Consider the following 26,877-nt stretch of genomic DNA (forward strand, 5'->3'; position numbering starts at 1 on the left):
TTAGCGCTTGACCAACATTGCCCACTTTCTCTCTCTCTCTCTCTCTCTCTCTCTCTGACTCAAATCCGCAAGGTCACGCATCGTAGTCTTTATGATAGAATCATGGATAATTTTTATGAATACTCTTATGAATAATCTTCTGTAACACACAATATTATTTATATATATTTATGTATACATATATACATAAATATAATATTATATATGTATATATATTTTTTTTCTGGTGTTATTTCTAGTGTTAATGGGAGCTATTCGTTTTGCAATTAAAGCATCAGCGTTATGCTCAATGGCCACAACATCACTCTTCATAATATAAGAAACCATTATTTTGCACGGTGTTTTACTATACTTTTCTTTTCTTTTAGCGGTTCGAATCCTACCGCTGACGAAGCAGCACTTATCAATTATAAGTGTGCTTTGCTGTAAGTTTTTCCAGCTGTATAGTGAACTAGATATCAAACGACGATGTGGGTTAATATTTGTGTATACCTAATTACGTATGCTGCATTCTATATTCAACTTCAATCGCATGTCAAAAATAACTAATATCTAGACACCATTTAGCAGTATTCCTGTTCAAATGTTTCAGTAGCAAAATATCCTTTAGTAATTTCTTTTCTTTAAAGTCCATCTCACTTCAAGGAAAAACAAAACATCTCGATTTTGTAGGAGTGATTGGTTTCGTTTTCACTGTTGTTTTCATCCAGTGTCCTAACAATTTTTTTTCTGTATTGTTTACCTCACAGGGACCTTTGTGCAAGGACAGTCGAGTGATTGTTCGTTAAGGCTAGAAAGAACACCATTTTCACCAGTTTATTGGATGTTTCGTCTGTTCCAGAATCTCCCAGTATATTAAGGTATTTAATCCCGTATTTCTCATAGATAGTCCTTATATTTCGAGTCTGTTTCTGTTTTCCTGCATTTCGCAGTAGAGATATAGGTTAGGTCATATTTTTTTTTTATTGAGACTGGAATATGAAATAGAATTTTCACATTTGCGTGAAAATATTTTTTTCCTTTGTATAACGTATATTAGCTACTCCAGGTCCATAAATAAACATATGACATTCACAAAGGTAACACAAAGTTGGACTTAGTTACGAACTCTTATAGTCTGATTTGTTTCTCATTTCCTCTAGTGATAAATAAAGTCAAGTCGAATGAAGTTGCTTCACCTAGCAAGAGAGAGGAACTCCCTAAAATTCTCGGAGAGTTTGAAATGATAAAAGGATAATATTTTCTGCATCTCAAAAATAAGTCAGCTATAATTCGATAAATTCACAATTTAAATTTTGGTCGTTATCAACGAAATCGGTAAGGTATACAGATGAAATAAAAGCAAAAACAAAATAACGGTTAGTACCTCGAAGGGTTGAATTTTAAGGGGGAAATTTAAAGTATCACTAATATCTAAGTTGATGGCCCAGTCTTGCCTACCCTCCCTTTCGTCAACATCATCATATCATCGACTCCACAACTTTTAATTCAGTTATGGAGGACAAAATGCGCGTCTGCCCAAAAAGGAAAGACAAAATAAATGAGAGACATTGAAACGATTAGAATAGGTGTGAAACTACTACAGTATTTAATGTAATCGGAAATCATCAGTCCTTTTCCTCTATGGAATTTTGTAGGTGAAAGAAATCTATTCTTAACAAAGCGCGGAGGAGGTAAATCAATACACCTGCAATTCCAGAAAACGCACCTGTCCAAACGTACAATACGTGACGCCAATCGATACCGCAGATCTATAGTTCTCTAGGCACATAAAAGAGTGAACAATGAAACCATACGGCTCCAGAAAAGATACACACACACACACATACACACACACACACACCTGCCACTCGTAACAACGCATCACTCAAAATAGATTCTTAAAGGAGAGAGAGAGAGAGAGAGAGAGAGAGAGAGAGAGAGAGAGAGAGAGAGAAAATTGATTTTGATTTTCTGAATTTATGCATCTCGCGTGTGACCTCAAATTTTATTAAATAAAATTCTTTTTGTTTAATAAAATGGATTGCTTCTAAATTCCTAGGGCAAACATAAAAAAAGAATCCATTCATACAAATCTTCCCAGATAGAATATCAGTTAATTTCACCTTACACATCATTTTTTAACAATTTGCTTCTACTTTATCAGTGAACCTTTAATCTAACTGCCTTTTCCCCTTTCGCCTCTACTTTTCTATGTGCAGAAAAACATAAAGATGGAGGTTCCATAATATTTATATTATATTAGGTGTGATTTATGTTTAAGGAGCGGCTGCTCTTACATGAATATGCCCCATAGACTTCGCTGCTGACACAAACAGGCACGAGTGTGCATTTTCTTAACCGGCGTCTGGATTTTTATGTCGACGTAGTATCTTTGCGGATGAGCACAAGCTTAGTAATACAGTACCTGTTCCAAAGGGTGGCATATCTGCAGACTGCAGTAACTTCAGGGCAATTCCTATTCTCCCAGTACTCTCCAAAGTTGCTGAAAAACTTATTTTTAATCCATTATATGAGTATGTGCAATCTAAAGGATTGTTAGCTGCTAGTCAGTATGCATACAGAAAGCAGTTGGGTACCTTTGGTGCTCTTTTAGATTTGACATGCCATTTGCAAGAGAACCTTGATAAGGGTTTTGAGTGCAAATAGATTTTAGTGCTGCTTTCGACTTCGTAAATCATAAGGCACTTTTTATAAACTTCAGAATCTTGGAGTGGGTGGATATGTTTTAGGATTATTTCAAGATTTCCTTACAGGTAGGGAGCAGCGAGTTGCTGGTGATGGGATCTTTATTTAACCAAGACCTACTGTTTCCTGGGTTCCACAGGGTAGTGTTCTTGGTTCACTAGTATTTTAGGTGTATACGAGCGATATGGTTGTTGGCCTGGAAAACAAGTTTGTTCAGCATGCCGATGATGCAACACTTGTGGGCTAGTAAAGTCTCCACTTATGAGAAATGAAGCTGCCCGCAGCCTCAGTCGAGACGGACCGGGTCAGTGAATGGTGTAGTCGGTGGGGTATGAGTTTGAATTCCAGTAAAACGAAAACACTATAGATTAGCAGATCTCGCACAGATTTTCCACCCAATCCTCCCCTTCAGGCGGATGGGACTTTGCTGAGTGAGTCTGAAGCTTAAACTATTCTAGGTATAACTTTTGACTCGCGTCTTATTTTTGAGAAACATTTAATGAGAGTTTCAGCAAATGCCGCACGAAATATAGGTATTGTTTGTAAGGCCTCATATATTTATGACAGTGATAAAATTAGTGCAACCTGTTTTAACTCATTTGTGCTTCTTTACTAAAATACTGTTGTCCGGTGTGAATGACTGCTTCTGCTAGAGATTTATCTCTTTTAGGTAGAGTGGTTCGTGGTGGTAGGTTTCTGTTTCCTAATATTAGGAGTTGTGACTTGGACCATCGGCAGATGGTTTCTTGTTTGTCACTTTTTCATAAGTTGTATTTTGATAGAGATCTTTCATTTTCACAATTGATACCTGATCCCCTTTTCGTGCCGAGAGCAACCAGATTCGCTGAACAGCAGCATCAATATGCAGCAAATGTGTCTCGCTGTCGAACTTCTCAGTTCCAGAGGTCCTTTATTCCTCACACCGTTGGACTATGGAACAGTCTCCCTGAGGATCTCGTGCAATTGGAACTCCAAAAGCTACAGCGAAGATGCAATGCATTACTTCCCTAATACTATTCTCCTTAAACTTTAATAATTTTTTACCTATATTATTAATTTGTATACATTTTTATATACTTATTAATTTATTAATTTATTTTTTCTTTTTTAATACGCGACTTCTCTTTTTTCTGTATTCCCCTTTACCTCCTCTTACTTCTTCCTAATGAACACCATATTCTTTGGAAGCTTGAATTTCAAATCAGTAGCTTCTGTGGGCTTGTTCCATATGAATAGGGTTCATCTTCTGAATAATAATAATAATGAATGTAAATGATTACCCAGCCACAGTAATATATGCACGTAACCATTGGCTTACAAAAATGACTATTGTACAAACTACTGGAATTTGCAGAGCGTAGTGTAAGTTTGTTCAGCGATAAAATTGATATAATTACATTGTTGTGTACATAAATTATCTAATCGCAATCCTGTGTAATCACACACACATATATATATATATGTATGTATATGTGTATGTATATATATATATATATATATATATATATATATATATATATATATATATATATATATATATATATATGTGTGTATATATATATATATATATATGTGTGTGTGTGTGGCTGTGTGTCTGTGCGTGTGCCGCTTTTCCTAGTTTTCTGTCTACACTTTGCACGTGTGTATATGAAAATTTAATAATAACGTATCAGATACGTTGCCTAACATAAATGAGGCACTTTCAGGTCACCATAAATCTTCGTATGAATTTAAAAAAACAATTTATTTTCTGGTATTATGCTGCCAACAAGAAATAATTATTATATTTCCATTTCACCTATATTATTTCATTTCAGTTTCCAATTTTCATTTGAAATGATTATCGCTACAACCTTTTCTGAATATTCTCTTTGTTGGGAAATATGAAAAATTAGCGGTTATATAAATGTGGAAATATCAGATCCAAAGAGAATGACCTCATTGTTATTTTTAATTTATAACTAGATATTATAGTTCATAATACCTTGAAAGTTTATTAAGAATTATAATGAATATCAGTTGAAGAATATAATTAGCATACACTAAGGGAAGAGAGGGATAAGTTTCCCAAGCAGAAGGGGAACATCACAGAAGGGAATAATTCATGTTTGTCAGCAGCCAACCGAGAAGGGAAAGAGGAGTCTCGACAGGGCCTTTTGAAGTAGTCTGAGTGATGTTCTGGGAGACTGACGGGTACTTATGTAGGTGTAGAGTTGTGGGAAGGAGACAGACAGCCATGCGGATTTTGGGAATGTTTGATATCCACAGGGACAATCTTTGTACCAGATTTTATTCTTTTTTTTTTTGTATAAGTGCCTTAGAGGTTCAATACTAGGGAAGGTTATTGTGGTGTGTAGGATAAATATGGCGTCCTAGAAATAGCCTTTTTCAGTAAAATGATCTTCTATCAAACTGAGAATTTAATTTCCATTATCTTACTTTTCGTTATGCTGTAGAGAAAGTTATCTTCCTGACTAACAAGGGTAAAATATTTTACGTATGACACTGAATTTGTTACGCAAATAATATTCTTCGGCAGCGTATATAACTTCATATCCGGGTTCAAGAGATTAATATGTTGTTATATATTTAGCTATTTAGTTATTTATATGTCAGTCTTTCTTAATGCCAGTCGTAACGTACAGCTGCTTAAACTGAATAAACATTGTTTGCAAAACTCCTGTTCCCGAAAACTCCGGACATGAGAGAGAGAGAGAGAGAGAGAGAGAGAGAGAGAGAGAGAGAGAGAGAGAGAGAGAGAGAGAGAATAAAGCCGAAAAGAAGAATAATAAAATGTTTTGCCAGGAAACAAAGTTTTCTCTTTGTGACTCACTCAACGTGTTGGGAAAAGCTGATGTCACACGTTCATATCGAAGACCAAAAAACAGCTTTCATTACGTTTCAGTTTGTTGCCTCAACCTCTGTAATTTAGGAGAAGTAAATATAGAGAAGGTTGCCTTTAAAACGTTTTATAAATCTATAATATTTTAATGAAAACTAAAAAAGCAGACAGAAACTAAATGATTTTCCTATGACAATAAATTTCTTTTGGTGATGGAACACAGAATGACGTAATTATCTAAAGGTATATGACAACAAATAATTTAAGTACTGTTATTTTACCGTTATTTTCTTAATTTCCCATGTTGATAATTTATGTCAACGGTATATTTAGGCCTGTGCGTCAGAGGAATGACAAACACTTGCTAATAGGTTAATGAGAACAAAGAAATGAAAATGTACTTAATGCGTAGATATTCCCTAATTCTTACATTTACTTAACCAACTCAGTATAATGACTTGAATTTCAGTAGTTGCGAATAGGAAATTAAAAACAAAAGTTACATAACAAAGAAAAACTAACAGTATATTAGTAAACAATGAAAGGGTCAAATAAAGGAAATTACATCTCCACAAATGGCTACAGGATTCACCATATAAATGACATAAGTGGGGATTCTTTTTTTTGTAAATTTTTTTCTATACCTTTAAAAGTCTTTCCTAGCTATAATTATAGCTGGATTTTTTTAATGAGATTTTTATTTAATTTTTAGCTTTAAAAATTTAGCTAAGGTCAGCTATTATGGCAACATTGCTCACAGATTTTTGGTACAAAATTTGATTGATTACTGGAATATTTTTTCCCATACATTTTCCAACGTGAGAAATGAAATAATAATAATAATAATAATAATAATAATAATAATAATAATAATAATAATAATAATATGCCTCTGAACATTATCACAACTACGGTAATACATTTTCCGGTCCGAAAACCTAGCATAACAATAATAATGATAATAATGATGGTGATGATAACAGCAATAACACGCTTCTCCAAATTGCTGCAACTACCTTCGCCCTGCTACTAAACAAAAGCACCACCGTCATTATAACGCGAATCATAATAATGACGACGAAGGTATCCAAGGCTTTTCCTCGGGAGTTCTGTTGGCATGTCTCATTGAGGTTTCATTGTCTGGCGCCGTGTGTATGAAGTGTAGGAATCCAGGGAACGATATCGAACTATTGATTCCTCCGCCTCGAGGTGGTGGTGGGTGCAGAGGTGCGTACAATAATCTTCTTATTGCAAATCGAAGAGTGATTTGGGGAGGGTGTGTGTTTTGTTTAAGTGGCTACTTTTGATTGGGCGCCGGGCGCGCTTCGTGGGTTTGGTTGTTTGGGCGCGAAAGTAGAACTTCGGGTTTTTGTGTGTTGAATATGTTTGTTTATTTGTTTTTATGGTTTCTAAGGTCTGAGGGGATGCGTTACGATGATCTCTATTCTCATATTTATGCAGGTTACTTTCTTTTTTTCTTTACTTGTTATTCCGACCTTTGGTTTAAACCACTATTTCGTAATGGAATAGTTCCGAGGAAACAATAAAAGGAAAAATATCAGGGAATTATGTAGATAGTATTAGGCGAATTCTTAGTATCCTAATGAGCTATCCATCTTATTCTGACAAACGAAACTGTATTGGGTTAATATCTGGGATACTGTAGAGCTCAGTTGGCTCAGGTACTTTATTACAGCATTTTCGTGTTTATATTTTTAACTATTTTATTCAGAATTCTAATTTTCATGATAATCCTTACTTGAACTGCAGTGTGCACATGCAGGCATCTAATCTGTGGCAAACAAAAAATAAATTCTTATCTTTATAGCTTTACAGATCCTGGGGTTTAAAATGGGTAGTAATACGACTTAGTTATTACTCAAATAAACTGTGTAAGTTTTTACACTTTAATACCAGCTCAAGAATTTATAAGTATTTTATTTCTCGCAGTGATCAACGTTAAGTTATTCACCATCACTATGTGGGGAGTGCCAAAAATCATTTAGTAGGAACATATTAAATTTCTCCCACTGCCCTTAACATCTTTATTTCTCACTGAATGGCCGTTGGCAATTTTTATGATCGATTTATGTGTTGCTACTGGTGTTCATAATAATCTTTACCGTCTTCAGAAATCAATCCTTTATGCTATTATTACATTTCTTACCACGATTGACATCCATTTGATGCAACCTTGTTAGACATACTGGAAAGATCATTATTTTGGTCTGTCTCACTGAAGCTGTGCATTCACAGATGCTGGTATTCCAAACTAAATTGGGTAAAAGTTTTCATTTTCATTAATTTAAATAAATTGATTTTATCTCTTTTTCGTCTGAACACACTAGTAATGTTTTATATTTTGAAAAAATAAAGGATACGTAGATCCACAGATATCAAGATTTAAAGTCATTTATCATTTTGGAAATATGTCAGCTGAAGTGAGGAGAGGAATAAGAAATTCGCCACCAGAGAAGTAGGGCGCATGTGCAGATCTCCTACAACAGAATGAGAGGTTTAACATTTTTCAGGTGATGATACGCGAAATTATATGACTAATTCTATTCATGGAACATTTATAACGAAAGTCCCAACATAGAGAAGCGAAAAGTCGCTCATTTCTTGTACAATTGATATCTCTAGAAAACAAAGGCATTTAACAATATAGAAATCTTTTTTTTTTGTATTTTTCAAAAATTGCTGGAGGAATGTTTATATTTTATCTTAATTAAGTGGAACTGATTATTGAGGCTGGCGAAAATGCATTTGATTGCAAACGGTTTCCCAAGTATATTCATTTTTCTGTTATGTGGGTCGAGAAAACAAATTTTCCGTGTTGAATTTGTTTTTTGTTATTCTTTAAAATATATATTGCGTACTCAGGTGGTCCAGGAAATAATACAGTTCTCTTTGTGTGGGAGTATTAAGCGCTGTTGTCTTTTGAATTGAAAACGGAATGAAAAAGATAATATGGGTAAAAATAGGAAACCTGGATGAAAATTTAATCAAAAAAGACTATATATATATATATATATATATATATATATATATATATATATATATATATATATATATATATATATATATATATATATATATATATATATATATATATATATATATATATATATATATATATATAATATATATATATATATATATATATATATATATATATAAAAAGTAATTATACACACATACACACACACACACACACATATATATATATATATATATATATATATATATATATATATATATATATATATATATATATATATATATATAATTACTTTTTAATAGACTTTTATGAGTTTTCTAATCATAAGGTAAAAATATAATAAAAGAAACAAGTTATTTTGCCTACCTATATCCGATATCTCACTAATAGTTAAAAACAGGATGGGCGCTTTTACATTATTCAAATTTTTCATGTCAAACAATTCTTATTCTTTTACGGCCTAAAATCTGTCATAAAGAAATGTAAATATTTTTTAGAATTCCCATTTGATCTTGCCATTCCGAAATGCTAATATTCTGTAATGTCGTCAGTGACAATACTGGAAATGTCTGCAATTACGATTGCTATTTCTAAGCAAAAAAAAAAAAAACAAAAACAAAACAAACGTCGTACTGAAATGAAACAAACTCTAATTACATGTTTCATTTCAGTTTTCTGAAAAGAAAACTATTCTGCTGGCTTTGTCTGTCCGTCCGCACTTTATTCTGTCCTCACTTTTTCTCTCCCCACTCAGATCTTAAAAACTACTGGGTCTAGAGAAATGCAAATTGGTATGTTGGTCATCCACTCTCCAATCATCAACCATACCAAATTGCAGCCCTCTAGCCTTAGTAGTTTTTATTTTATTTAAGGTTAAAGTTAGTCATAATCGTGCTTCTGGCAACGATAAAGGGTTTGCCACCACCGGGCCGTGGTTAAAGTTTCATGGACCACGGCTCAAACAGCATTATACCGAGACCACCGAAAGGTAGATCTATTTTTGTTGGCTTGCATTATACGATGTACAGAAAACTCCATTGCGGCGAAGAAACTTCGGCGCATTTTTTACTTGTTTATGGATGTAGCCTAGATAGGATATATCGCTAAAGGACTCAAAATGCAAATACAAACTGTACAGGTATAAATCAACTTTTTTTTTTAACAACTTGAAAAAGATACCTATCCGTTATGTACTTTACAGACGTAGACAAGGGGAGCAGTGAAGGGAGAATGTAAATAAAGAATGTAAATAAATTCTTGAGCTTCTCGGATGGGGATAAATGGGAAACAAAAATTTTGCCACCTGGGATTGACGGTGTAGTCAAATATAGGTCTTGGTGTTTTAAAAAGATCCAGGAGTTATGTTGGAGAGTACCTGGAAAATGTATAGTCGTATTTTTAAGGAAAGGAAGAAAAAAGTTTTCTTAAAAGATGTTGCTTGTTCAAATAAGGATATTTCTGTTCGATTGTATATCAGTAACTTTTTTTATGATGCTCTTGTTTTTTAACTAGTCCCAATGTCATTTTTATGCTTGATTTTTGTTTGTTGTGTAGTACTTCCTTTGTGAACTTTATCTTAGGAACACTGATTTTCTTTCATAAGCATTTTTATGGAGTCTTGAGTCAGCAAATGTCATATTTACCCTTTTTTAATATTTTCCTTTTTTAAATATAAAATAATGTTGTAGATACGGATTGACCTAATAATAAGAATGACGGGTTCCCCATGGTTCCCCAAAAAGAGTTTACGTTTTAAATCAGATTTTGTAAAAAAAAATATATATATATATCATCACTCATACATACAGTAGTTATAGAAAACGTCTAGTAACATCGACAAGACGTGCAATCACCTTGCTAACACACTTTGCTCTCTAAAATTGTTATTGGAGATGGAAAATTCTTATTTTTCCTTTGCTGGCTTTAAATGTTTGAATTAATTTCAAAGCCGTTACCTATCGTTTTATCTTTGATTACTACTCTGCGGAAGAAATTGCCTGGATTATTCTGGAAATAAGTTAAAAATATCTTGAGATTATTCTCCGATCATATACATTTCTGGTAAGAATGTTCGCTAGTCCCGTTACTCAAACTGCTTCTTCATCCCAAAACGATATCAGTCGCATTGATAAGCTCTAAGCAAACAATGCTGTGTCGGGTATCTACTTCAGAGAGTCGAAGAGCTCTCATCCATAACAGAGCAATGGATAGTCTCCGTAGGGGGGTAGTGTGCACTGTAGGCATTACTTAAGGGTCTTTGCAGCGTCCCTTCGGCCCCTAGCTGTAACCTTTTTCATTCTTTTACTATACCTTCGTTCATATCTTTCTTCCATCCGACTTTCCACCTTCTCCCAACTGCTAGGTTCTCCTCCTGTTACGCCTTTCAAACCTACAGTATTTACTGTCAATTTCCCTTTCAGCGCTGAATGACCTCATAGGTCCCAGCGCTTGGCCTCTGGCCTAAATTCTTTATGTTCTATTCTGTTCTAATGCTATAGATAGCGTTTGCTCATTCGTCGACGGTTCAAGGTCTCGGTCGTTTGGACAGGGTTTCTTCGTTGGCGTTGTCGATGCCCCGAACGAGTTGCGCAGTCAACTTTTAGTTTTATGTAAAAGAAAACTACTGTGCCGGCTTTGTCTGTCCGTCCGCCCTCAGATCTTAAAAACTACTGAGGCTAGAGGGCTGCAAATTGCTATGTTTATCATCCACCCTCCAACCATCAAACATACCAAATTGCAACCCTTATACTTGATAGTTTTATTTTATTTAAGTTTTTAGTTAATAATAATAATAATAATAATAATAATAATAATAATAATAATAATAATAATAATAATATTATTAATATTATTATTATTATTATTATTATTATTATTATTATTATTATTATTATTATTATTATTATTATTATTATTATTATTATATTCAGAAGATGAAACCTATTCATCTGGAACAAGGCCGCAGTGGCTATTGATTTGTAATTCAAGCTTCCAAAGAATATGGTGTTCATTAGGAAGAAATAAAGGGAAATACAGACAGAAGAGACCCCACTTGTTAAAAAATAAAGAGTAAATTAATAAATTAATAAATAGATAAAAATGTATTAAAATGCAAGGAGAATATTTTTAGTTCAATTAAAGTGCTCGATGGACATCACAAGTCTGACCCTTTGAAACAGTCAGAAATTCAAACTACAATGAAAGAAGGAGTTTCATGGACACTCTCCATTTTATAAAAAAGGAAGCCATAAATAAAAAATCCTATCCAAAAGTGTTGGAAATGAAAAGGATAAAACGTTTTCCTGTAAAAGCGAACTTAAAGAGATAGTACCTTAGTTGTCCATCAACTTTGATCAAATCGCTGCGAAATATATATATATTCGTGGCGGAATACTTTCGCGCACTTTCAGCAAGGTAATCGGGAAAGCAATTTCCGTGAATATATTTTATGTGAAAACATTCATTCAGAGAAATCAGGATGACATTCCAATTATTAATTAAAAGGTTTTTCTATGAATTTTATCTTATGTTTGTCCCTTTTCTGATCTGCACTGAGCTAAATATTAGCAGTTGCATCGTCTTCCTTTTGATTTCTTATTAAATACATTTTAAGCAACTTTTTTTATTTTTCCGTAAAAGAAAACTATTGTGACGGCTTTGTCTGTCTGTCCGCCCTCAGATCTTAAAAACTTCTGAGGCTAGAGGGCTGCAAATTGGCATATTGATCATCCACCCTCCAACCATCAAACACCAAATTTCAACCGTATAGCCTCCGTAGTTTTTATTTTATTTAGGGTTAAGATTAGCTGTGGATCGTGCGTCTGGCAGCGCTTTCCGGAGGCGTGCGACGCACCTTCACGTGACCGCATCTGGGGAGCAACTGAACACTGGCCGGTGGTAGCTGATAGTGATAGCTTTATAAAGCATTATACGCTGTACAGAAAATCGATTGCGCCGAAGAAACTTCGGCGCATTTTATACTTGCTTTAATTTAATGTCACTGAAGTCAAGTTCCAGAGTTTTTCTTCTATTCTTCAATTTATCTAAGTTTAATTTAAAAATTATTAAAAAAAGTTATGTCTAATTCTCCTCCAAAAACGAAAAAAAATAATGCGTGCTTGCTTTTCTTTGTAATAGCCGGAGACTTATACGAAAAATGTGATAATATACCCTATAACCAACTTTCAAAAGCAAACTAACAATCATTTTATTATTATGAGAGGTGCGAATAAACATCGGATATATTTACAGGACACATTTATGATAAATACTCTATTCTGTTACATTTATAGTATATCCAGTTGCTTATAATGTAATTATATATTTTACCTAATCATGTGTCCTATTCAATTACTGGAAAAGCGTTTGTGGGAAAGATCTATTTTCTGTTCCGCATCAGATATAGTTAAATCTCGTCACTGATTAATAAAAAAAAATAATATATTCTCTAGAAAACAAAGACCTGATTATTTAGAATCAAAAGTGCTGTCTCTATTATCATTTATCTTTTACAGGATCAGATATATGTTATATGTTATTTAGTAAAGTCAGTCGGCAGAGTATCACTGTTGGAAAAATTTGACTTTTATATTAAATTAGCAAGGAAATTTCCACAATGATGCGTCACAACAGAATATATATATATATATATATATATATATATATATACATATATATATATATATATATATATATATATATATATATATATATAAATATATATATATATATATATATATATATATATATATATATATATATATATATATATGTATATATACACATACATATATATATATATATATATATATATATATATATATATATATATATATATATATATATATATATATATATATATATATATATATATATACTACATATATATCTATATATATCTCTATATATATATATATATATATATATATAGATTCTCCCTGCATACTATATATATATATATATATATATATATATAATGATATATAATATGGGTAGGATGCAAAATCTTCTGTTCTCTACATCTTTTAATTACTCAAATGATGAAACTCCCAGATTCTCCCTGCTCTTTCACGCCTACCTGAGCAAAGGAAGAAAAGGCAATGATGAATGAAATGGGTAGGATGCAAAATCTTTGTTATTTCATCTTTCATTTACTCAGCAAATGAAGTTCGCTTAATCATAAGCTATATATCAGAACATAGTATATATATATATATATATATATATATATATATATATATATATATATATATATATATATATATATGTGTGTGTGTGTGTGTGTGTTTGTGTTTGTGTGTGTGTGTGTGTGTAGAATCTACTGGTCACTTTTTATCAGATACATATGTAATTGTAATAACCACAATGCCCTCTGAACTTCTCGAATTCTTCGCACTTTTTTGGATAGGCTTGTCGCTACAAAGTCTTAAGATCTAAGTGCAAGAAATATGAAGAAATTATAATGTCCGGCAGCGGGAAATGAACCCGGGTCCCATAGTCAAATTGTGACCACGTTGTGATTATGTGATTATTTCTTGCACTTGGATCAAGCGTATTAAAAAAGGCTTTATAGTTAAGACAAAGTTATCAATTACATATGAATAAAAATGACCAGTAAGAATTAATATATATATATATATATATATATATATATATATATATATATATATATATATATATATATATATATATATAAAATATATAATGTCTTGACCAATAGAGACGAGACAGGGTCTTATATATATATATATATATATATATATATATATATATATATATATATATATATATATATATATATCTTGTGAGTTTGATAGAGACGTGACAGGGTATGTATGTACTATATATATATATATATATATATATATATATATATATATATATATATATATATATATATATAGAGATAGAGAGAGAGAGAGAGAGAGAGAGAGAGAGAGAGAGAGAGAGAGAGAGAGAGAGAGAGAGAGATATGATTAATGTTTTACTGTATACATTTCTGTCGAATTCTGGTTCTGTCTGTAGACTCGATATTAATCCATCAACATCATAATAAGTGGGGCATGAATTTGATGACACGTGGATATTTCTAGAGGCTTTCTGCCACTAATTCATATGTGACATTTTTAACCTCTTAAATATTAAGCCCAAGATACCCATTAATATCGAATTCACTTTTCACACACACGTGGAGTCAAACCAATAGTATTTTGTTAAATGACAGCCACAGGACACGCAAGTGATGACGCCATTGTTACGTGACATTTCGGCCATAATGGAAAACAAGCATAACCTAAAATAAATTTTTCCCTCGAGCCCCATTACAAAATTATTTAATAATTTGCATGTGGGATATATATAAGATTAAATTATTTTTGTCGACCTCATATTAATCCTTATGCAAATTAGGATTTCGCACCCATGTTGAAAGTGATTTACGCTTTGCGGCCAGACATCACTGGATGACCTGTTATATTTATGAGTCATGTTTGTTAGGCTTCGATAAAATAAGAACATCTAGATAAAGGAAGGGGTGCATTAAGGTGAATAATCTTTCTATCATGATTACGCCACCTGAGAAAAAAATATGGTAAATCGAGAAAGAATGCTTACTCAGAGCTCCGAGGGACTTTACATGGTCAAAAGAAACAGAAAAAGGTCTCATAAGTTTAGAAGAGATTCTGTCAGTAGTCGAAGAGAATAGAATCGTCAGGGATTCAGAATATATAAATTCAAACGGTTTAGCTCTAATCAAAGATTTTTAAAAATTTTTCTTTGTACAGCAAGGCAAAAATAGAAATAAAATTGCAGTCCCCTTTACCCCTTAACATAGAGAAAAAGGGGCATATAAACCTCTTGGTGTCGTGGCAGAAGATGAATGGGAAGATAGAATTTACAGTCTAAATTCTACGGTGCTGTCTAATGTAAACCTCAGGATTTTAGAAATAGCAGAGTTGTAATATTGGAGAGAATTTCGCTGAAAAAAAAGGCAAGTTTTATTTTCAGTGCTAGAGAAAAGTTGAATTGATAGCACATAAAGTTTCGAATAAATGCATTTCTACTCTGCTGTATATCAGTAACCCCATCCAGCTATATTTGTTCTTCTATTGGTTTTGCATTTTTAAACTTGTTTCTGTTTTTAGATTGATCTTAAGGATGTCTTAGTTTATCACTGGAATGCCTAGTTTTTAGTTTTCTGTAAAAGAAAACTATTGTGCCGGCTTTGACTGTCCGTCCGCAGTTTTTTCTGTCCGCACTTTTTCTGTCCGCCCTCAGATCTTAAAAACTACTGATGCTAAATTGGTATGTTGATCATCCACCCTCCAATCATCATACATATCAAATTGCAGCCCTCTAGCCTCAGTAGTTCTTATTCTATTTAAGGTTAAAGTTAGCCATAATCGTGCTTCTGGCAACGATATAGGTTAGGCCACCACCGGGCCGTGGTTAAAGTTTCATGGCCTCTGCTCATACAGCATTATACCGAGACCACCGAAAGATAGATCTACTGTCGGTGGCCTTGATTATACGCAGTAGCGGCTGTACAGAAAACGTTTCTTCGGCGCATTTTTTTACTTGTTCTGTTTGAAATGGATTCACACATCTAAAAATAAGCTGCAAGTAGTCCTTTGTGTGGTACCTGAATAGAGTAATTTTCCTTTAATACGAAGATGTAACTTAATTGATTTCCCAGGCTTCAGAAAGTATTCTCTGGGTTATAAAATCCTCTTAAATACTCGTAATACAAAAAAAAATATCTTTATACACATCTTTAGAATAAGTAAAATATTTGAAACTTGAATTTACGAGAAAAAAAATTGGTACGGGTAAAATTAATAATTGTTAAAAAATATAAATTAATATAATACATAATCAGCTTTCAAATGATCTCAATTATCTAATACAGCTGGAAACATTGTAAATATTTCTGTTCTAAGAATAGCAAAGTAAACGGTAAAGAAAGTTATATTTAGGAACTTGCACTATATTCAGCCTTCATGAAATTTTAGATTATAAAAAGTAAAACAAACGCTAATTATTGTCAGATACTTAATAAATCTCTAAGCCATTTCTTGAATTACATTTCATGGTCATGATTTAAAAACCTAGTGCTTATGACTAGAGCGAGGCTATTAACCGAGGTAATTCCATTGTTAATGATAAATATAGGTATAAATAACTTGTAAGATGCAGTCAGGAAAAACTCTTCTCTCTCTTTTATGCGATTGGATGTGTACATGATTTCATAAATTTATGCTGAATTTTTAAGCTTTCAAAAATCTCTGGGCGTTTCAGAGACGCTTTTCGACGACTAAAACATTAATTTCACGAGAAAAACTCTCGAAAGTGGAAGGGTAAAACTGTATTGATATCAAAGCGAGTATGGACAAGCAAAAATCCCTTCCTCTTCACAAATTAATTTTTTCTTGTTTTTTTTTATAGAATGTGCTCATACTAGACTACATTCGTGAATATTAGACCGGTGTAAGTAGTAAACAATTTACGAGAATCTTATTGCATGGGTCAACAGTTTAGCGATCATGTTACGCAATTGGACTAACCAACAGAAAATACCATTTTCACTCTGGTCATTAAGGAAATACGGTTTCTATGCGAAAATTGTCCAATATTTGTGTCTTCATTCTGCATCACCTTCGCTCATTCTTGTTTCAAGATGGAACACCACAGGTTACATGTGAGGTAATATATTATTATTACTGGTTAAATAGTCTCGTGATTTTCCATTGAATATATTGTGAGTTAAAAAAAAAGTTGATGAGCAATTATAGTAGTGATATAATCGTTGTTACACTGATTTAACTGATAATATTACCAATATCATAACTGTATTATATTTATATCCAGAAAAAAAGTTTTGATTTGCTTCTGAAACCTGTAATTTCTCCTTAATTTTGAAATTCGATCCCCAAATTTGATAAGAATTACTTCGTAATCTATCTAAAAGAAATAAAATGATATAAAACGATTACTCTTGCCTAAGCTAATGCAGTTCCTGATGGCATATATGGTGCCTTCTCCTGGCAATGTCACCATGTAAATTTAAATCATCATTTAAAATTTAATCCAGCAGAAGCCATTACTTATTACTATGACGGCTCTGAATACACAGAGGGTGCAGTTAAATAAATATGATTAATGGCATAACGATTTCATTAAATTAATTGCATAGCCAACCAATAATTCATATTCATTTTGTGTATTCGGCTTAATTAATGAAACAGCATTTGAGGTAAAGCTGATATATCAGTGGGGATTTTTCCGTGTGACTGTTCGACATCTGACAACATTACCTCGCGCCACTTATTTGCAGAAAAAGAAAATAATGCAAATATTTTTATTTGAATGATTCCGTAATATTTGATTTCACTAGTATCTGATATGCTGCTTTTTGTCCTTCATGAAAAATAATACCTTTCAAAGGTTTTCATCGAATGGTATTATTTTTCATGATTAAATTTGACCTTCTTATGTGGAGGAATTGCATTTAGAATTTTATCTTCTTAACTATTCTGTACTTAGTACTTTACTTAATCTGTATATTTGCCACTTTAAAAACATGCTGAATTCGCTTTCTGTTTATTATCTTATGAAAGAGATAGTTCACTTCTTCAGCCACTTCTCTGGAATAAGGAAATGACAATTTTGACTCCTTCTGTTGCCTCTTTTTATTCCCAAATGTTTGTTTGATATTGTCTATAGTTTGCCAAACTCTAAATATCTTTGAGCTTAATGTCAATATAAATAGGTTCCTTAATAATACTATAGCTGGTACTCGATTCCCCGAAGTACAGAACTGCTAGGATTAGATCTTTGCTGATGCAATCGTTTGCAAATGTAATGTTTGGCGTTGGAAAAACTACAGTACTCTTTCCGAACTCTAGTGGTGTCGTATCGTGTATTTCTTTTAGCGCGTATTTCCCTTCTGAGAATATTATTATTATTATTATTATTATTATTATTATTATTATTATTATTATTATTATTACTGATGTATTGTTATCAACGATAGGAACAATAGTGTCTCAATTATGTTATGATGGCAAAATAACTTGCTACGAGGACATTTTTAACCCAAATAACCTCCGAGTTCTGATTGGAGTCTTTATCATAATTTCATTTCCTTTTACCTCAAATCATTAATCGTTTTCCCTTGTGAAACACTTCCTAAAAAAGGTTTAGAGGATGCGTTGAATTTTCATTTTTGTTTTTTTTTAGCTTTTCATTTTATCTTTCAGCAATTCAGTAAAATAAACTGTCATCCACAAGAACGCGTTTCTATGTGACATTAAAAAAAGAAGATATATTGGTTAATTTTTTTATTATACTTTTCCCCAAATATACGAAACTTTAATAGATTCCGAATTTCTATCAGCATGTCTGGAAGACACCAATATCAGTACCACCTGAAAGACATAGGAAATACTCATCATTAGAAAAATAATTAATTATCCACCTACCATTAATTTTGACCACGTCTTACTGCTCTACAGTGAAACTTTAATAACCTTTCTATTGTGTATTGTGGGAAAAGGCATTCCATATGGAAGAACAAAATAAATCTTGGACAATTTAGATGCAATAACTGTCTCATAAAAATTAATTTATCGGGCAGAAATATATAAAGAAATAAATTCCACTGTTGTTAAAAATACATTAGAGGCAAGTTATTATTATTATTATTATTATTATTATTATTATTATTATTATTATTATTATTATTATTATTATTATTATTATTATTATTATTATTATGCACAAACAAGCAATGCATTCGGCGCTGGATAATCCTCAGCATCCATCAAGATCAAAGCCATTTCAGCTAAGAGACAATCCTCTTACTGACTTCTCCCATGATGGAAAATAAACAAACAGCCTCCCTCTGCCAACACTGTAATTGCAGACTCGGTGATGGAAGGCTGCAGTTACAACTATCTACAAATATCATTCTGTTGTGCTACGGTTATAGATAACTCTGGGGACATTAAGAGCGGAATGTGGACTATCCAGCCGTTTACCAGATAACTGAGAGTAGAGAAAAAACTTCAGTTTCACATGCTTTTTATATATGTACATATATATATATATATATATATATATATATATATATATATATATATATATATATATATATATGTACATAATACACACACACACACACATATATATATATATATATATATATATATATATATATATATGTATATATATATATGTGTGTATAAAGCATGTATATTATATCTAATATATATATATATGTGTGTATATATATATATATATATATATATATGTGGAATATTGCATATTTTTGTATATATATTATATCTAATATATATATATATATATATATATATATATATATATATATATAAAATATATATATATAAACTGACAAAATTAAAACAAGTTATCAAAATGACCTATGTATCACATACTATTTTTCTTGCTCAACTGACAAAATTACAAACAAGTAATATCACCTGAACATAGATATTATCTGTAACCCCTTAACAGATATATGGGAGAGAGTTGATGCCATATTGAGGGGTGCAGTTGTACCTGCTGTGATTCCAGGCACTCGCCCTTTCATTCCTGGCTCCTCTCGGCAGCTGAGTGGTTTAAGCGTTGGCTTACCACCTCAGTGGTCGGCGGTTCAAGTTACCAAGGCGGAGGAAAAGTTAAGTTAACCAGACCACTGAACTGATTAACAGCTCTCCTAGGGCTGGCCCGAAGGATTAGACTTATTTTACGTGGCTAAGAACCAATTGGTTACCTAGCAACGGGATCTACAGCTTATTGTGGAATCCGAACCACATTATGAGGAGAAATGAATTTCTATCACCAGAAATAAATTCCTCTAATTCTTCATTGGCCGGTCGGAGAGTCGAACGCTGGGCCAACAGCGTGCTAGCCGAGAGCTCCCCCGCCTCCAGTGAAGAATCTACCAAGACGGAGGTTGTTGGTAACATTGACAATACCTTAACTAAGAGAGAGACAGTTATTGCTTTGTTATTGTCTAATATCAAATTTATTTTCATTCTACTGAGAAATATTGATGTTGTTGTATGAACCTCCAGTCTTCCAGAATAGTGGTCGCTGGAAATAACGGAAGGGAAAGAAAGTACATTCATTTACCTTAACCTTTATTGGATAGCTAAATAACGCACTTCCACATCTATAAGAAATTTCTCAACAAAAATGGTGCCCTATAACAAAACGACGAGGAGCACCAAAGGGCATCACACGAGGAAAGTTGGTAAGCATAACGCCATTTGCGGATTTTGCAACCCGGCTAATTGAACGTTGTTCGGTTCAAAAACAAAATAAAAAATAAAAGATAAAAATAAAAAAAAAGTTTTAATACAAGTTTCCTGAGACATTAAGGCTACTTAGTTCTTCGTTGGGGGAGTCGGCAGAGTTGTGGGCTAGCACTCGCTAGGCCCGAGTTCGAGTCTCCGGCCGGCTAATGAAGAATTAGAGGAATTTATCTCTGGTGATCGAAATTCATTTCTCGCTATAATGTGGTTTGGATTCCACAATAAGCTGTAGGTCCCGTTGCTAAGTAACCAATTTGTTCTTAGCCAAATAAAATACGTCTAATCCTTCGGGCCAGCCCTAGGAGAGCTGTTAATCAGCTCAGTGGTCTGGTAAAAGTAAGGTATACTTTTTTCGAATAAAGGAAATATTTGTATCGCAATCTCACCGAATGAGAGTTTCTAGTACAAAGATTTTTTTTTAGAGTGGCTTCAATTTAATTTTATTTATTATTTTTTTTTTCGTTTTACACTGATAAATTCGATGTGTCCATTCGTGTTCATGTTCTTTTACATGTTCTTGTTTCGTAGTGTTTCAGCATGAAAACATTAATATTTTTGGACACTTTTAAAGATCTGGGTTATACTCAAAACTAAGATTATTATTCATCTTTTTATATACAAAAATACTATAACTACAATTCAATGCGCAATAGCCATAATGAATTCAATAAGAAATACATTTAGCGAAACCTTCAACAAGGGGTACGTATTACCATTACAGAATTATTGTCGTTTAGTCATCAGGATTTTATTCCCTCGGAATTTTAATAACCAGATTCTTGTTTTTACTGATAAGTTGTTTTAATAATACAATCAAATATTTACATACATAATTATGGCAACGACAGGATAATTTAACCTCACAGATATTTCGATTTTAATAACATAATTAACCACAGATCGTAGGAGAGTAAGATAGTAAGAAATTTAATCAAAATTACTAGATGCAAACAAAAACTCACTAACAACACGTCGAGCAACAACCCCCCTCCTACACCAAATATTTCATTCTCATGTTTCTCCTGTAAACGTTCCAATAATATAAGGTCTTCAACGGGTGATGACTCAAAAAAATGTACGGTTTTTATATATAAACACTAAACGTATATGAGGCAGTGTAAGGAAATCTGTGGCCCACCCTCTCAAAAAGATAACAGTATAATATATATATATATATATATATATATATATATATATATATATATATATATGTGTGTGTGTGTGTGTGTGTATATGTATATGTATATATATATATATATATATATATATATATATATATTACATACATTTGTATATACATACATACATTTGTATATTCCATAAAGTTTTTTCCTTCATATCACTCACTTCTATTCCTTCAGAGACTTACAGTGGTCTCTCTGACTTAGTAGCCGCATATTTTCTGTTCCTTACATCTCTGTTAAAGGGAAGTGTTGAAACCCTAAGATTCTCCCCGCTCTTTCACGCCTACCTGAGCAAAGGAAGAAGGGGCAATGATGAATGAAATAGGTAGGACGCAAATCCCTTGATATTTCATCTTTCATTTCCTCTGCAAATGAAGTTCACATAATCATACATACATGTATGTATGTATGTATATAATTATATATATATATATATATATATATATATATATATATATATATATATATATATATATATATATATATATATACAGTATATATATTATATGTATATATTATATATAATGTATATATATATATATATATATATATATATATATATATATATATATATATATATATATATATGTATATATATATAAAATAGTGTTGCACTAATTCCCACGTGATTCTTTTATACTTTCAAATACTAAGTCGCTGTTCTTCCTTGATATCGAATTCACTTTCCTGTGGGACTAACTCCTTAAAGTGTATGGCGTATGATAAGTTTCTCTGCCCTATCCAGTATTTGATCGTATATCTTGTTTGTCTGATAGAGAGGTGACAGGGTCTTATCCACTAAGCTACTGTACATATTCCTATCAAATTTAAGTTCTGTCCCTAGGATGGAAATGAATCCATCAACACCATAATAGGTAGGTCACAAATTTAATGACACGTGGCTATTTCATGATACTTTTTTGCACCAGTTCATGCGTGACATTTTTAAACTCTTGAATATTAATCCTAAGATACCCATTAATATCGAATTCACTTTACAAACATGCACGTAAATTTAAACCAATAGTATTTGAAAGATGATAGCAATATGACACGCATGTGATGACGTCATTGTTACATGACAAGCACAACCTAATTATGAATTCTTCTCTCGATCCCCACTACTAAATCATTTGATAATTTGCATGATGGATACGTATATGATAGCAAATGATATTTGTCAATCCATGTTAATCCTAATGGAAATTATGATTTGCCATCCATGTTGAAAGTGATTTATGCCTTGAGGCCAGGCTTAGGCTTGGATTAAAAATGAAAAACATCTTAAGGTTACTGATCATTCTGTCATGATTACACAAATTGAGGGAAACCTATGGGAAATCGAGAGAGGATGGTAAAAGATTCCTGGGAACATTACATCGTCGAAAGAACCAAAATAAGATCTACTATGTACAGAACCTATTCTGTCAATAATCGAAGAGAAGAGAATCGTCACAGGCTCAGACAAAAAGAAATTCATCCAGTTTGGCTCTAGTTCAAATAATTTTTTTATTTTTCCTTTTACAGCAACACAAAAATAAAATAAAAAAACGTGCAATCCCCCGTACCTCTTTATATAGGGAAAAAAGGGGGGAATATAAATTTCCTGGTGTCGTGGCAGAAGATGAATGGGAAGATAGAATTTACAGTCCAAATTCAACGGTGCTGTCTAATGTAAACCTCAGGATTTTAAAAAGAGCAGAGTTGTAATATTGGAGGGAATTTCGCTGGAAAAAGCAGTTTTATTTTCAGCGCCAGAGAAAAGTTGAATTGATAGCATATAAAAGTTTCGAATAAATAGATTTCTACTCTGTTGTATAACAGTAACCCCATCCAGCTATATTTGTTCTTCTATTGGTTTTGCATTTTTAAAGTTTTTCTGTTTTTAGCGTGACCTTAAGGGTGCCTTTTTTTTTTATCGCTGTAACGCATGCCTAGTTTTCTTTGTTCTGAAGAACAGCGTGATGTTAAGGTTTTGCTCGTAGAAAAAGATATTAAGATACGTCTCTCTCTTTTTGAAATGATCTCACATATTCTAGAAATAAACGGCGAATAGGCCGTGTGAGGTACCTCAGGGAAGTCATGTTTCCTTTATAAGTTGATGTAGTTCAATAAATTTTCCAAGGATCAGAGAGTATTCTATGGAATATTAGAGCATCCTCTTAAGTATTCTTGATACGAAAAAACAAAATGATCATTATACACACTTTCAAAATAAGTCAGATATTTGAGAGTTGCATTTTTTAGAAAAGAACGCAATGACTAAAAAGGATTCTTAGGATTTAAATCTCTGATGTTTAAACACAACATAATATTGAAATAAAGAATCGGTTTTCAAGTTATCTGAATTATTTGGATATTTTTGCTCTAAGAATAACGAAGAAAGCGTCAAGTCAAAGAAAGTGAGATTTATTGACTTGCCCCATATCTAGCCTTCATGAATTTCTAGACAATAATGTAAAATAAACGCCAATTATTGTCAAATACTCAGCATTTCTAGGTCACTTCTTAAATTAGATTTTGGCATAATTATTTAAGAACTTATTGCATATAAATAGAAGTAAGGTTGTTGATAGATGGTGTTATATAGTAAATAATAAGTGTAGGTATAAATAATTTGTGCGGTGCAGTTAAAAAAAAAATCTTCCCTCTCTTTTCTGTAACAGGATTTGTAAGACTTCACAAACTGCCTCCGAATTGTTAAACTTCCAAAAATCAGTGAGCGTTTCAGAGATGCTTTTCGACCATTAAAATATGAATTTCATGAGAAAAACTATCGAAAGTGAAAGGGTAAAACTATATTGATATAAAAGCAAATAGAGAAAAGAAACATCTCAGTTGATCATCCAAAAAACTTCTTTTTTATTGTTTGTTTTAGAATAGGTATTCACATTCGTGTAATTAGAAAACAATTTACGAGAATATTATTTCGTGCGTTCACAGCAAAGCGATCATGTTACGCAATGTAATTCATCAACAGAAAATACCACTTCACCCTGTCTATTAGGGGCATGGGGTTTCTGTGCGAATAGTTATCGAATATTTGTTCCTTTTTTCTTCATCACATCGGCTCAATCTTGTTTATAATGTGGCTCGCCACAAGTTACATGTGAAGTGTATGTTGTCCTTTTGGGTAGAATATCCTTTCAGGTAAAACAAAAGCCTATAAGCAATTTTAGATGTGAGATGATCTTTTTTTTCACTAATTTAACTGCAAAGACCACCAGTCTTATTACTGTATTTTCTTTATAACTAGTAAAAAGTTTTTACTTTTTCTGAATACCTGTAATTTTTCTCCTTAATTTTGAAAATCGGTTCCTCAGGGGACTAAAACAATTACCTAATAATCTCTCTAAATGAAATAAAATTATGTAAGGCTATTACTCATGCCTAAGCTAATGCAGTTCCTGATGGCATGTATGGTGCCTTCTCCTGGCAATGTCATCATGTAATTTTAAATCATCATTTAAAATTTAATCCAGCAGAAGCCATTACTTATTACTATGACGGCTCTGAATACACAGAGGGTGCAGTTAAATAAATATGATTAATGGTATAACGATTTCATTAAATTAATTGCATAGCCAATAATTCATATTCATTTTGTGTATTCGGCTTAATTAATGAAACAGCATTTGAGGTAAAGCTGATATATCAATGGGGATTTTTCCGTGTGACTGTTCGACATCTGACAACATTACCTCGCGCCACTTATTTGCTGAATAAAGAAAATAATACTAATATTTTTATTTGAATGATTCAGTAGTATTTTTATTTCACTAGTATCTGATCCACGACCTTTTTGTCCTTCAGACTAGCAGCTATCATCTGGTATAAAACAGTTATCAAGTAAAGTGAGATTGGGCTAACATTTTTGAAAGGTATTATTTTTTTACCATTAAATTTACTCTTCTCTATAGAGTTTAATTTGGAATTTAATCTTATTAACTTTTCTGCACTTAGTACTTTACTAAATCTGTATATTGACTACTTGAAAAACATGCTAGCTGAATTCACTTCCTTTTTACTATATTATGAAGAAATATATCACTTCTCTATCCACCTCCCTAGGAAAAAACTGCCAAATTGCGCTCGTCTTATAACACCCCTTTTTATTCCAAAATGTATTTTTGATATTATTTTCTATATATTGACAAACTTTAAATTTCTTTGAGCTTCTGTCAATATAAATCTGTTTCTTAATAATACTACAGCTGGTACTCGATTCCCCTGAGTATAGGATTGCTAGGATTAGATCTTTGCTGATGCAATCGTATGCAAATGCGATGTCTGGCGTTGGAAAAAACGACAGTTTCGGAACTCCTAGTGGTGTCGTATCATGCATTTATGTTAGTGTAGTTTTCTTTTCTGAAAATTATTATTATTATTATTATTATTATTATTATTATTATTATTATTATTATTATTATTATTATTATTATTATTATTATATTTGATATTGTTTTGTAAGCAATAAGAATAAGAAGTGTCCCAAGTATATTATTATGATGGGAAAGTGATTTGCCAAGATATTATTTTTAACCCTTTAAGCTCGGAGTTCTAAGTGGATTCTTTATCATCCATCATATTCGCTCTTTTGCCTCTAAATCGTTAATCATTTTGCCATATGAAACACTATTTCAAAAGGTTAACGGGATATGATGACCTTTTTTATCTTTTTTTTTTTTAGATTAACACTTTACTACTCAGCATTTCACCAAAATAAACTACGATCCATAAGAGTACTTTTCTATGTGACATTTAGAAATAAGATATATTGATTACACCTGTTTGGGAAATTCTTTTTAAATATACCTTTTCTCTGAA

The 26,877-nt window shown here is 32.2% G+C and overlaps 1 long non-coding RNA gene across 2 annotated transcripts in view; it reads left to right on the forward strand.

The window, feature by feature from the left end:
- LOC136829440 (uncharacterized) overlaps positions 1-26,877 on the forward strand; it is a 180,617-nt gene that overhangs the window by 16,294 nt on the left and 137,446 nt on the right. For both annotated transcript variants that reach the window (XR_010850385.1, XR_010850384.1), the window contains exon 2: positions 750-860. This is a non-coding gene — a long non-coding RNA (uncharacterized lncRNA). The remainder of the gene's footprint in view (positions 1-749; positions 861-26,877) is intronic.

This window comes from Macrobrachium rosenbergii, chromosome 44 (genome assembly GCF_040412425.1).
Source record: "Macrobrachium rosenbergii isolate ZJJX-2024 chromosome 44, ASM4041242v1, whole genome shotgun sequence".
Classification (NCBI taxonomy): Eukaryota; Metazoa; Arthropoda; class Malacostraca; order Decapoda; family Palaemonidae; genus Macrobrachium; species Macrobrachium rosenbergii.